Source organism: Nannospalax galili, unplaced genomic scaffold (assembly GCF_000622305.1).
Source record: "Nannospalax galili isolate Female #2095 unplaced genomic scaffold, S.galili_v1.0 scaffold43, whole genome shotgun sequence".
Lineage (NCBI taxonomy): Eukaryota > Metazoa > Chordata > Mammalia > Rodentia > Spalacidae > Nannospalax > Nannospalax galili.
The window spans coordinates 8,362,169-8,373,358 of record NW_008353342.1 but is presented as its reverse complement, the minus strand read 5'-3'; the positions used below and the strand labels follow the sequence as shown (position 1 = coordinate 8,373,358).

The following is an 11,190-nucleotide window of genomic DNA, read 5'->3' as shown; positions in this document are numbered from 1 at the left end:
AGAGAATATGTGAATTGCAGAAGAGCCACAAGCCTCATTAGGGAAAGCCATAAATCCCTTAAAGTGTCTAACTGGCCCTAAATTAGCAGCCTGGCCTTGATGAAGACTTATCAACTCCTCACTCCCTGGACTGGGAGAGACTGTTCATGGCACCCACCTGTCTCCTTTAGTGCTGTAGGAAACTCACCTGCCTATCTGAGAAAAGAGACCCTCAAGGACACCAGACCCTGGCATGGAGTTAATTCTTGCAGCTGTGTGCAGCAGAGTGCCTATGTAAGGCCCGGCTACTCCCCGTTCAGAGTACAGATAATCATTCCTCGAGGAACATCTTTTATCAGCCCTTTGCTAGGCTTCCTAAATCCAGGGAGCACATTCCTTACCTGTTGCAGGTCTTGCTCTGGTTTTAAATTCCTTCCTTTATCTGCTTTCCTAAATCTAACAGATAGTGTTTGTCTATACATGACATTCACTTTGGTGCTATCCCATTAAAGTGATTGCTTATCTCTTTAGATTTTACATTTCCCCCTTTAAATTTTTTGTCAAACATATTCCTTGCCCATCTGTGCTATTTTACTTTCTTGGAAATAATAAAATATAGCTTAAAATTACCCTGGAACTTTAGGTAACATGAAGATACCTTTTGCTCTTCTGGCTGACTTCCACCCCAATCCTCATACATACCCTTACAGATTTCATAACAGCCAAATAAATTTCTAGCAATAAACCAAAAAGGAGAATAAATCAGTGAATTATAATTATTATTATGAAAACTTATGCAAGGATTAGACTTGGTATAATGGTACATACATGTAATCCCAGCATTGAGAGGTGGTGGAGGCAGGAGGATCATGAATTTGAGGCCAATCTAGGGTTACATAGTTGACTCTATCTCAAAAAGCAGAGGGGGGGGGCAGAGCTGACACAAAATTCATGGCATTCACATATATTCTGGAATATGTGAGATGTCCATCAATAGTATCAAACATTAACAGTTAATAGATTAGAAAAGTAGAAAGAATTAGTCACTATAAAAATGAGAAAATACATTGTAATAACATAATGAACATGGCTCAAGTTTTGGAGAGGCAGTAGCTAGTATTCAGAGGGTCATCCACTATATCTTAAGAACCTGATAACAGGCTGTTTTAATTTACCAGAAATAATGAAAAAGTTCATTGTACACTGTTCATTCGTTCATGTAAACTATGAACATCAGATAACACAGTAGACTATTCAGGGACTAAAACAAAAGCAAATAAAATCTAGTGATGATATGAAATAAATTAGTTTGAATAAAGTTTTAAAGACCCAATTTCTCAATCAATTACACATAATCCCTAATGTAAGGAGTCAATATTTATTGATACAACTGTGGATTTAAAGGTGCCAATAGTTTTACATGTGAACCTTTATTGTGACTTTACCCAATAGAAGACACTGTTGGTAAAAGATCACACACATGTCTAGACTACTCAGAAAATTGAAAAGCATACAACTGGGCTGTATGTCTCAAACATGTATGAGAGAACTATGGAAGTCAGGTGTCTGGGGCCTGAAGGACAGAAACAATTTCACTAAGTGAGAGAGGCAAACGTCCATCTGAGCTAAATCCCCAAGGGGACTGTCTGGGAGAAAGTGGAAGGAGCAGGAACACAAGAGCTCTAGAGAATTCTACTAAAATAGGAAGCAAACAGTGTCTGAATGGAGGGAGGAAATACCCTCAAGAAGAGAGTTTTTAGTGAGAAAAAGTCACAAGCTGCACGCTGCTGCAGGATGAACTGTGTTCAACACAAAATTAAGATAAGAACCAGTGAACCTGACTGTGTTCGCAATTTGGGTCTTTGCAGATGCCATCAAGTTGAGTTCATATTAGATCAGAGCAGGCCCTAATCCAAGGACTTTCTTATACAAAATAAACACACAAAAACAGACACACAGGGAAGAGAGAGAATGCCCTGGGATGGCAGGAAGAGGTTGGGAGTGAAGTGTCTAGAAGCCAAAGGGCACCAAGGATTGCCGGCGACCCCAGCAGTCACCAGAGCAGTGCATGCTGGCTCTTCTACGAATCTCCAGGGGGAAGTGATTTTCCACCTCCACCTGCAGAATTGCCAGATAATATCTTCTATTTCAGGCCAAGAAGGCTGCATTACATTGTTACAATAGCCCCAGGAAATAAAGCAATATCTGACAGTGTAGGACTGGTAGAGCTTCAGCTGCTGGAATGATAGATACCCTTGAGTAAACAGGAAAGGGTCTTAAATAATGTGACATGCTTCAGATTGATACAAATACTTTGTTTCTGGGAACAGATAGGATGTGGGCTAGTTCAAGAAACCAGAAAGAAAAAGGATTCAACACTGGCTTGGTGCTCAAAACAAGCCCTAACAAATGTGCCCATGAAGTTCGCATAAAAGCAACAGTTTAACCTCCTTCTAATAATGTGGCTTTGATCTGACCATTCATTGGCTTGTCACTTCCCACCTATGAAAAATGTTTAGCGATTTTACCTCTCAAGAGCAACCTGTTTATTTGAACCCTGAAAAGACGGGTCAGAATTGGTGTTTTGTTAAGCAGTGAACTGCCTTAGATTCCACATCCAGAGAAAACAGGAAACACAACCAGGATGCTCTTGCCAGAGGCCTAGTTAGCACCTTCACATTTCTGGGAAGGCAGCACCTCCCCACCTGCTCCCCTCTTAGAGGTGTACCTACTGAGGCTGTTGGAAGTCAGCTTACTGGGAAGCTTGGCTTTAGGGAGACAGGTTACAAACCAACTGGCCTGAGAAAGTTGGAAATTCCATTACTTAAACTTCCCTAAAGGCTGTCAGCAAACGCTCCAGACGTCAGTCAGTCTCTATACAAACTGACATTTGTGTTGAAGGGAATGTTGGGCCTTTGCACCAGGGTGTTAAAAACCACAGATTGCGCACGCCAGACCCATCTGGACTCCTTGAGCTCAGAGCAGCAGAAAAGACTGTGGGGGTGCGCCAGACCCACCCTGACCCTGAGCCCAGGGTGGCAGCAACCACAACAGGGCACCATCGCCTGACCCACAGTAACCTGGGGCAGCTGCTAAGACGTCAGAGCATGCACCACTGCCTCCAGCTCTGCAGACTTTTGCCCTAGCAGCTGCAAGTCAAGGGTGCGAGCTCGGAATCAACAAAAGCCTAGAATAGTGATGCCACTGCAGATGTGGAATCCTACCCAAACCCAGAGAGCTTGAGGCTCTCTGCCCGCAGACACAGCGCAGTCTTCTCTGAGTGGAGGAGTTGAGTGGCAGGCAGCTATGGGAGCTCACAGAAGACAAAAAAGAGCTGAACAAACATGGAAACAAGTAAAACCAAAACCCAGACAATGGTCGCTTGAGCCACTGACTGTCGTCATGAGTAGCTCTGATTGTGCAAGGTCATTATAAACACCAGGTGTAGCCCTTTAACAGCTGTTGATAGTCTAAAAACAAGCAGGGATTTCTATGTGGGATAGGAAAGTGAACCACAGACAACCTAGCACAGATTCTGCTAAAATCATTTACATCATAAAGTTTACATAAAGTCTCAGGTACCAAAAGTGTCACTGATGTGGATTATGTACTGACAGGTATTTGTTGATGCATGACTAAACAGATGATTATGACTGTTGAAGAAATACTTTAGAAAAATAAACCTACTTTATTGAAATTGCCTGAGTATAAAGTCTTTTTTTATTCTTTTTTAAAAACAGCTCTATATGGCCTCCATCAACAAATTGTTGATGTTAAAACTATTTTGACTATCAACTTCATTAATTTAACTTCTCCTAGGAACCCCAAATTGAGCTCACACCCTCACATTTACTATGTGACTGTCACTTTCTATCACAATGCCTAATAAACATTAATGTAGGAGTACTCTTTATTTTGGTTACACCCAACCCATCAGTATACTCCATTTTATGATCATGATGAGCATCAAATTGAAAACATTGAATTGAAATGTTTTTAATTAACTAATTAATTGAAGTGTTAAAAACTGTTCCAGAAAATATGAGTCATCATTAGCCATTATCCATTGCATTCATCCTCCTACTAATCAGACTGTACTTTATCAACACCCATTTGTACACAGCAACATGTGTGATTGCTTGTAACATCACCACTAGTCATGTGATTTATCTGCATAGTAGCAAAGACTAATGGACTACCTTTTGATATAACCTAAGGAATCAGAATTATTATCAGGATTTGAAATTAAATATGTGGCAGCACATTTGTTCTACTTTGTATAGCAGAAATATAATTATCACTCAATGACACTTTTTCTAGAAGTTCATAAAGCATACCGTGCTCACCACAATGTTTTTTAATTTGAAGTTTATAAAAATTGGTTTATTGTCAGGGCTGGAGAGATAGGTCAGTGGTTAAGAGCACTGCCTGCTCTTGGAGAGGACCTGGGTTCAATTCCCAGAACTCACATGGTTGCTAACAACCATCTGGAACTCCAGTTCCAGGGATCTGATGCCTTCTTCTGACCTCCATGGGTGTTGCATGACTCGGGTATACTTACACACAGGCAGGCAATACAGTCATACACATAAATAAAATAAAATTTGGTTTATTATAAAAGAAATCAAAGAATAACCAGTTAAATTCTTATCTGCATCAAGCCAAGAAGCATTTAACACATTTACATCAAGAATAAGGACACAAGACTACATTTAGGCTGTGATTCCAATTCAGTAAGAGACAGATGCTGAAACCTCCTGCTGGTCAGTACAATGGGTTTGAAAGGGTCAATGCACTGTGTCTGGCACCATGGGGCTGCTAGACATCGAGATATAACTCAGCAAAGGAAGATTATACGTTATTTTGTGGGTGAACTTAATTAAATGACTGGAATTTTAGAAACAGCTATATTTAATGACAGCAAAATTCAAGATAAGTCTTTATTGAGGAGAAAGAAGTTTATAAAAACTTTTCTGCCAAGGCCCCACTAACTCTTCACAGCCCACACCTACCCTCTGCCCACGCTAAAGCTAATCTGCTGATAGATAAGATGCAGTCTTTAACTCTGGCTTACAGGCTAATTGTAGGCTCTTAAACACCCTCATCTGCACACCAGCTACAGGCTGTTTCACTAAATTTTCCCTTTCCCACTCAGAGACCCTCCCTCATAGTTCTGACAGGGATTGACAAACCGACATAAGACATTCCATTTGGGTTTTGCATAGTTTATATGACATTTGGGAGGGGGTGACTTACAAAGACAGGGATTATAATAGGCTTGTCCTTTTCCATATTTGAAATACACAGGCCATCCACCGCCAGCTTTTCGCCTACAGCTAGCTTTTCATGCACAGCTGCTTGCCTTTCACTGGTGCTCAATATGAGGGGCAAGTCCCCCAAATTCCCTCTGGGTCTCTTGTGCTATCAAACAAACTATATATTTTATGTGCATTTATTAATTTACAAAGGAATGAGAACACAGTGCCTAGCCCCACGCCTCCAGAGGCCCGCCAGGACTACCATAGTCCCCGCTAGCATTCGCTCACACCTCAGGGGCCAGCGATCTGGTCCCAGGTCCACAAGAGTCAGTCCATTCTGTCCTTGAGCTGCTGCGGCTGGCTGTGAGTTCCCCACACCACACCCGCTGATACCGGTGGCTCGCCTGTCCCAAGATGGCTCCCAGTAGCCCCTGTAGTCCATGGTCCACCTCTGGCCCTGCCCACTGAAGGAACTAGCCAATTGGGAGACTGGGTATCTCCACCTCCTTTTCCCAGTGTGCTCAGTGTCACTCACACTGTGCCTGGATCAACTCCAGCTTTTCAGAGGAACATCCAGGTTACATGGGCTGCATCATCCACCTGCTCAATTTTGCATTCTAGAATTTCCTTATTCTAAAAGTCAGTGAATCTGCGCAGTAGCCATTTCCCCCTAGACCTAAGATTGATGCATGGTGGCCATTTCCCCCTAGACCTAAGATTGATGCATGGTGGCCATTTCCCCCTAGACCTAAGGTTGAATCAGCTAATTACTTTGGATGATTGACCAATGGATCATTATATACAATACACTGACTACATTTTTTGAGCACTGAAAACATTTCATAAAACCTTTCTACTTCCACTTTTGTACTATGCTAAACCAAAGGACCAAAATACTCAGAGATTTCTAATTGAAAAAAAAGATATTTTTCTTCCTAAACTCAGGCTTTTCATCACAGCTCTAGCTGCGAAAAGAGAGGTGTTTTTTATTTTGTTTTGTTTTGGTTTGTCTTTATAAACCCTTAAAAATAAGGGATTGTTCTAGAAGCATTAAAAGACCCTTATATGATACAGATGCTGCCTGGTGCCACTGTAATTCACAACCAACCATACTGAAGAGTTAATTCATGTTTATTCTGTTCAGGAAAACTTTAATCAAACATTGGTTTGACACTAGAACCTTAGAAGGAGATAAACATTGCTTAGTATCCCCAGGAAAAGAATTCTCACAACAGATGAAAAATTTATTTGTTAATGTTACTATGTCTCATAATTATTAAAAAGAAAATGAGACTGTAAAAGATGATAAAGGATATGAGGATGGACATATTTTCCAAAATAGAAAAAAATGAGTAAGCCTAAGCAAGTGATGAAAGTCTACATAGGTTTTTTTATGATATATAAAGGATGAGACAAAAATAATATGCATGTACTTTTAAAGTTTCTAAGGTCATAGCTTAGTCAACTAGTTTAAGGAACAAAATATATGTCTAGTCAAGGTTTATCTGAGAATGTTTGGTTTTTGCCCAAGCTTTATACACATAGCACATGGTAATTAAAAGTACCAGACTGGTAGAACTAACCTTCTTGGATGTTTAACAGCCATACTTTAAGGCCTATACTAATTTGCTCAGAGGGACTTAAAGGACAGGTTTTGCTCCTTGCCCTCCAAGGTCAACTAAGTTCCAGGGGGACTATGGAACATCTCTCAAAATGTCCTGTAACTGTGGTGAGTCACCTATCCTCTTGTTCAGGGAGGCCATGGAGACCCCACCAGATGTACTTGAACCAGTGTCCAGTCTACAAAGAAGAGGGTCAACCCAGAGAAAATATTTCCTCCATGCTTCCAAGTGAAACCAGCCATGGTCAAGCAGGACCTTGGTCTGATCTTCATATAGACAGAACTGGTAAAAGAAAGGAGCCAGGGGTTCCTCCCAAGCCAACTTGACCCCTGAGGAACAGATCTTCAAATGACCTTAAGAGTAAAAATAAATTGGTTTATTTGGGCCAACTGTATGGTCTTAAACACCCAAAAGGAAAGTACAACCAAAGAGTAAAGCAATCAGTATATTTCTTTAAGAGTTCAAGGGATTACACTTCCCAGACATTAGACTTAAGTCCGTATAAAATGTTAGACAATTATTTCTCACTGATGATTTTGTTTCTAATCACAAAGTACTGCTCAGATGTAAGACTTCAAATCTTGGTCTGCAATACTGTAGTGCCCACCTATAGCTAAAGGAGATAACCCACTATCATTATAAAATGATGGCTAAATTTGTTTTCTCCCTCTATCTAGAAGCCTTTGTGAGGGAACTGACACTGATTCTAGCCACTCCAACAGCTATTAAAGTGCCTGAAAACAAATCCTGAGTCCATCACTCTCAAGCCCAGCCTTGGCAGATGAAAGAAAAATTAGGAGGAACCCAATGGAGGGATGCTTTTGGAAGCTCGTGTCAAGAAATTCCAATGGACTCTGATATGAACATTTGAAATTTGCCCTGTTCTGAAATTTTTCTGGTTCCCTGTCTAGAACTTGTAATGCTAACTATTCTTACCTTTTATTTCTCCTTCACATCTCCTAGGCACCAGTCAAGGACTTTCTTTTCTCCCTACAGTTAAGAGTTATGCAATTTGGGAGTCTTTCTGATGGACCCACTGAAGGGGTACCCCAATTGCTTCACCTTGAGTCCCTGTTCTACATGGAAGAGGCCAGAGCAGTCTGAGTCCTGATTCCCTATCAGCAATTTGGGTAACCTCTTCAGGGGATGGTATGATAAGAATAGGGCAGTTAGGGTAAAAAGACCCCGAAGAAAAGTAGCCAGTTTCTTGGCTAAAAGTCAAAATGTTCTTGGGCCTCTTAGCAACATACTCTGTTCCAAATGCCAAAAATGTCAAAAGTATTGGGGAGCTCTTATCTAACCCCTAAAAGATTTTAGGGTTACTTCTTCAGAGAGGGGACTGTTAGAGTAGCAAAAGAAAGAAAGAGTACATGATGTTATTCAGGAAAAAGTGATGGGGAGATATGGGAGGAGTTGGAGTGGAGGGAGGGGGTATGGATTTGATCAAAACACCTTACATGCATGTATGAAATTCTCAACAAAATTTTTTTAAGTTAAAAAAAACTCTTTGGAGCCATTATTACTCCTGTAGACACATACTCTAGTAATATCTCTTCTTGTAAAAATAAAGACATTATCATGCTCATCTCTGTTTCTTTGCTAAATTCAACTACCAATATACACTTACTAATCTGGTCACCCTCTCAGTTAACCCATGACCCCAGCGTCCATGTCCAGCATACAGAAGTATGAGCAAATCTGGTGAGAATCTTGGAAGTAAACTCGGGTACTTGAGTCTGTAGTGCACACAGTGAAAATCAGATTGAATATTGCCTATAAAATTTTTATTTTATGTGTATTGAATGTATTGCCTGTATGTATGTAAATGTACCCATATCATGCAATGCTCAAAGAGGTCAGAAGAGAAAGTCAGATTCCCCTGGAACTGGAGTTAGGGATGGTTGTTAGATGCCATGTGGGTGCTAAGAATAGAACCCAGGTCCTCTGTAAGAACAGCCAGTGCTCTTAACCACTGAGTCATTTCTTAAGTCCTTCATCATAACTTATTATATTTTTATTTTTTGATAGCAAGATTTTATTCCAGACTGGCCTCAAATTAGATATATAGCCAAATATGATCATGAACTTCTGGTGTACTTGCCTAGACCCTGTGCTAGAACTGTAACATAAGACATTACATTTGATTTATGTGGTGCTGTGAATTCAAACCCAAGGCCTCATATATGCTAGACCAGCACTTTCAATTGAGCTATATCCACACACCCTCATCAAAATCAACTTTATAATTAAAACTTCATGCGTCCCATTTCCATGAATCTATCGTCTTATTCTTGATCCCAATATGACCATTCAGTACATTCAGAAAAACAATTTCCTAATTTAACTTCAGCTTTATGTATGACATATTTCTCTACATATTAATGTTTCAAATATTCCTCTGTAAATTTAAAAATATGTCTGATAAAGAGGCATATCACTATCTAGACTATAGGTCTAGACACTACTTCTAAGAACTTAAAACTCTCTATGCTACCTATTACTCTATATAAGACCAGCTGAATAGACCATCAGACCCATAGCCCAAAAATGTTGGTTTCTAGCCTTCCTCTACCAGTAAACCCCTTGGTCTACACTACTGTTTAAACCACTGTCATATCAAGCAGTTTAATCAACATATTCATTTCACAGCTACTGCTTATATAAATAAAACTCTAAATACATACAGTAGCAATTTCCCAATTCTTACGAATCAAAACCAAAACCTATGGAAACTGCATCTAGGTATTTTTTTTATTGGTTTATTTGTTTGTTTGAGTTTGAGACAGGGTATCCCTGTAGCCCCAGATGACCTGGAACTCACTATGTAGACCAGGCTGGCCTGATCTCACAGAGATCTAAACTATCCTAACAACCTCCCTATCACTTGGAGGCCTCCTGTTAGTTAACAGGATTGCTATTAAAATGAACTGTCATTCAAAGATTAGCAAAAATAGGGGTGGAAAGTTGGATCAGCAGTTAAGAGCACTTGCTGCTACTCCAGAGGATCCAAACTCAGTTCCCAGATCCACATCAAGTGGCTCAGAACTGCCTGTAACTCCAGCTCCAGGAGTCCAATATTCAACACCCCATACACACAGCACACACACAATCACAAACACAAACACAAATTTTTTAAAAATAAAAAGTAATTTATTATTCCATTTGGTAGCTGTTCTAGCTTTAATTTACTCTTTTGTGTATGACTAATTTATTCTGCATCGCCCCCCCCCATTTCTATCTACCAGTAACATAAAACAATGACAATTTGAAATTTTTAAAAAAAGCTTTCCTGCCAACTTCTGCTTACTATACCAGCTTTCAAGCCCCTCTATCATTCTTAATTAACAAGAAGTTTAGGCTAATTCAGACCAAGAGCTTTCAATGTTATAACATTAACTTGCAATTTTAAGGATTCCATGAATGTATCCCACATCAATGGAACATGCTTTAATTAAACTAAATCCTCACTACACAGATGGGCTCCGACCCCAGGAAGTTATCAGTTAAATACAATTTAAATACAACTGGCTTCATCTGATACCAGGAAAAAAAAATGTAGTGGCAAAAGTCCAGCATTAAAACTGTTACTTTGAATTTTCAATTCAATGTGAGATGTTACCTCAAGCTTTTTTTTATGGTGAAAAGCAAAATCTGTATTTCAAATTAGACTACTGGGCTGCTTAGATGATTCCAATTTTGTTGGCAACATTCAAAGCATCATAATCAGGACCCAGAAAAACACAGGCCTTCCTCTCTCCATCAGGTCTGATCAAGGTATTGACCTTGGCCACAACAATGTCCTAGAGTTTCTTCACAGCCTGTTTGATCTGGTGCTTATTGGCCTTGACAGCCACAATGAGCACAGATGTGTTTTAGTCTTTTATTTTCTTCATGGCTGACTCAATGGTCAGGGAATGATGGCATAGTGGTCAAGCTTGTTTCTCCTGGGGCACTCTTGAGGGTATTTGGGCTGCCTCCAGAGCCCCAAGGTCTTGGGTGGCCAGAAGGTGGATGCAGTGTGGATATTCTTTTTGTGGCTGTGAACACCTTTCAACACTGTCTTCTTGACTTTCAATGCCTTCACTTTAGCTTTGACTTTGGGAGGGGCTGGAACTTCCTTCTTCGATTTTGACGCCATCTTGGCCAAAAACCCACGTCAAGATTTTATTCAAAGATGACTGAACCTATTTTTAGATTTAGTCTTTGCTTACTCAGCCATCTTCCCTATGTGCCCTAAAGACTGACAATTTTCAAGAAACCACAAAGATATCAGAACCCCACGTCCTCTATTTGGAGATCAAGTTGGAACAGTAGGAACTCCCCTAGGTATC

The 11,190-nt window shown here is 40.1% G+C and overlaps 1 pseudogene; it reads right to left on the bottom strand.

Annotated features, from left to right (window-relative positions):
- Positions 1–10,539: 10,539 nt before the first annotated feature.
- Positions 10,540–10,997, bottom strand: LOC103748017 (annotated as a pseudogene).
- Between the last annotated feature and the right edge of the window lie 193 nt (positions 10,998–11,190).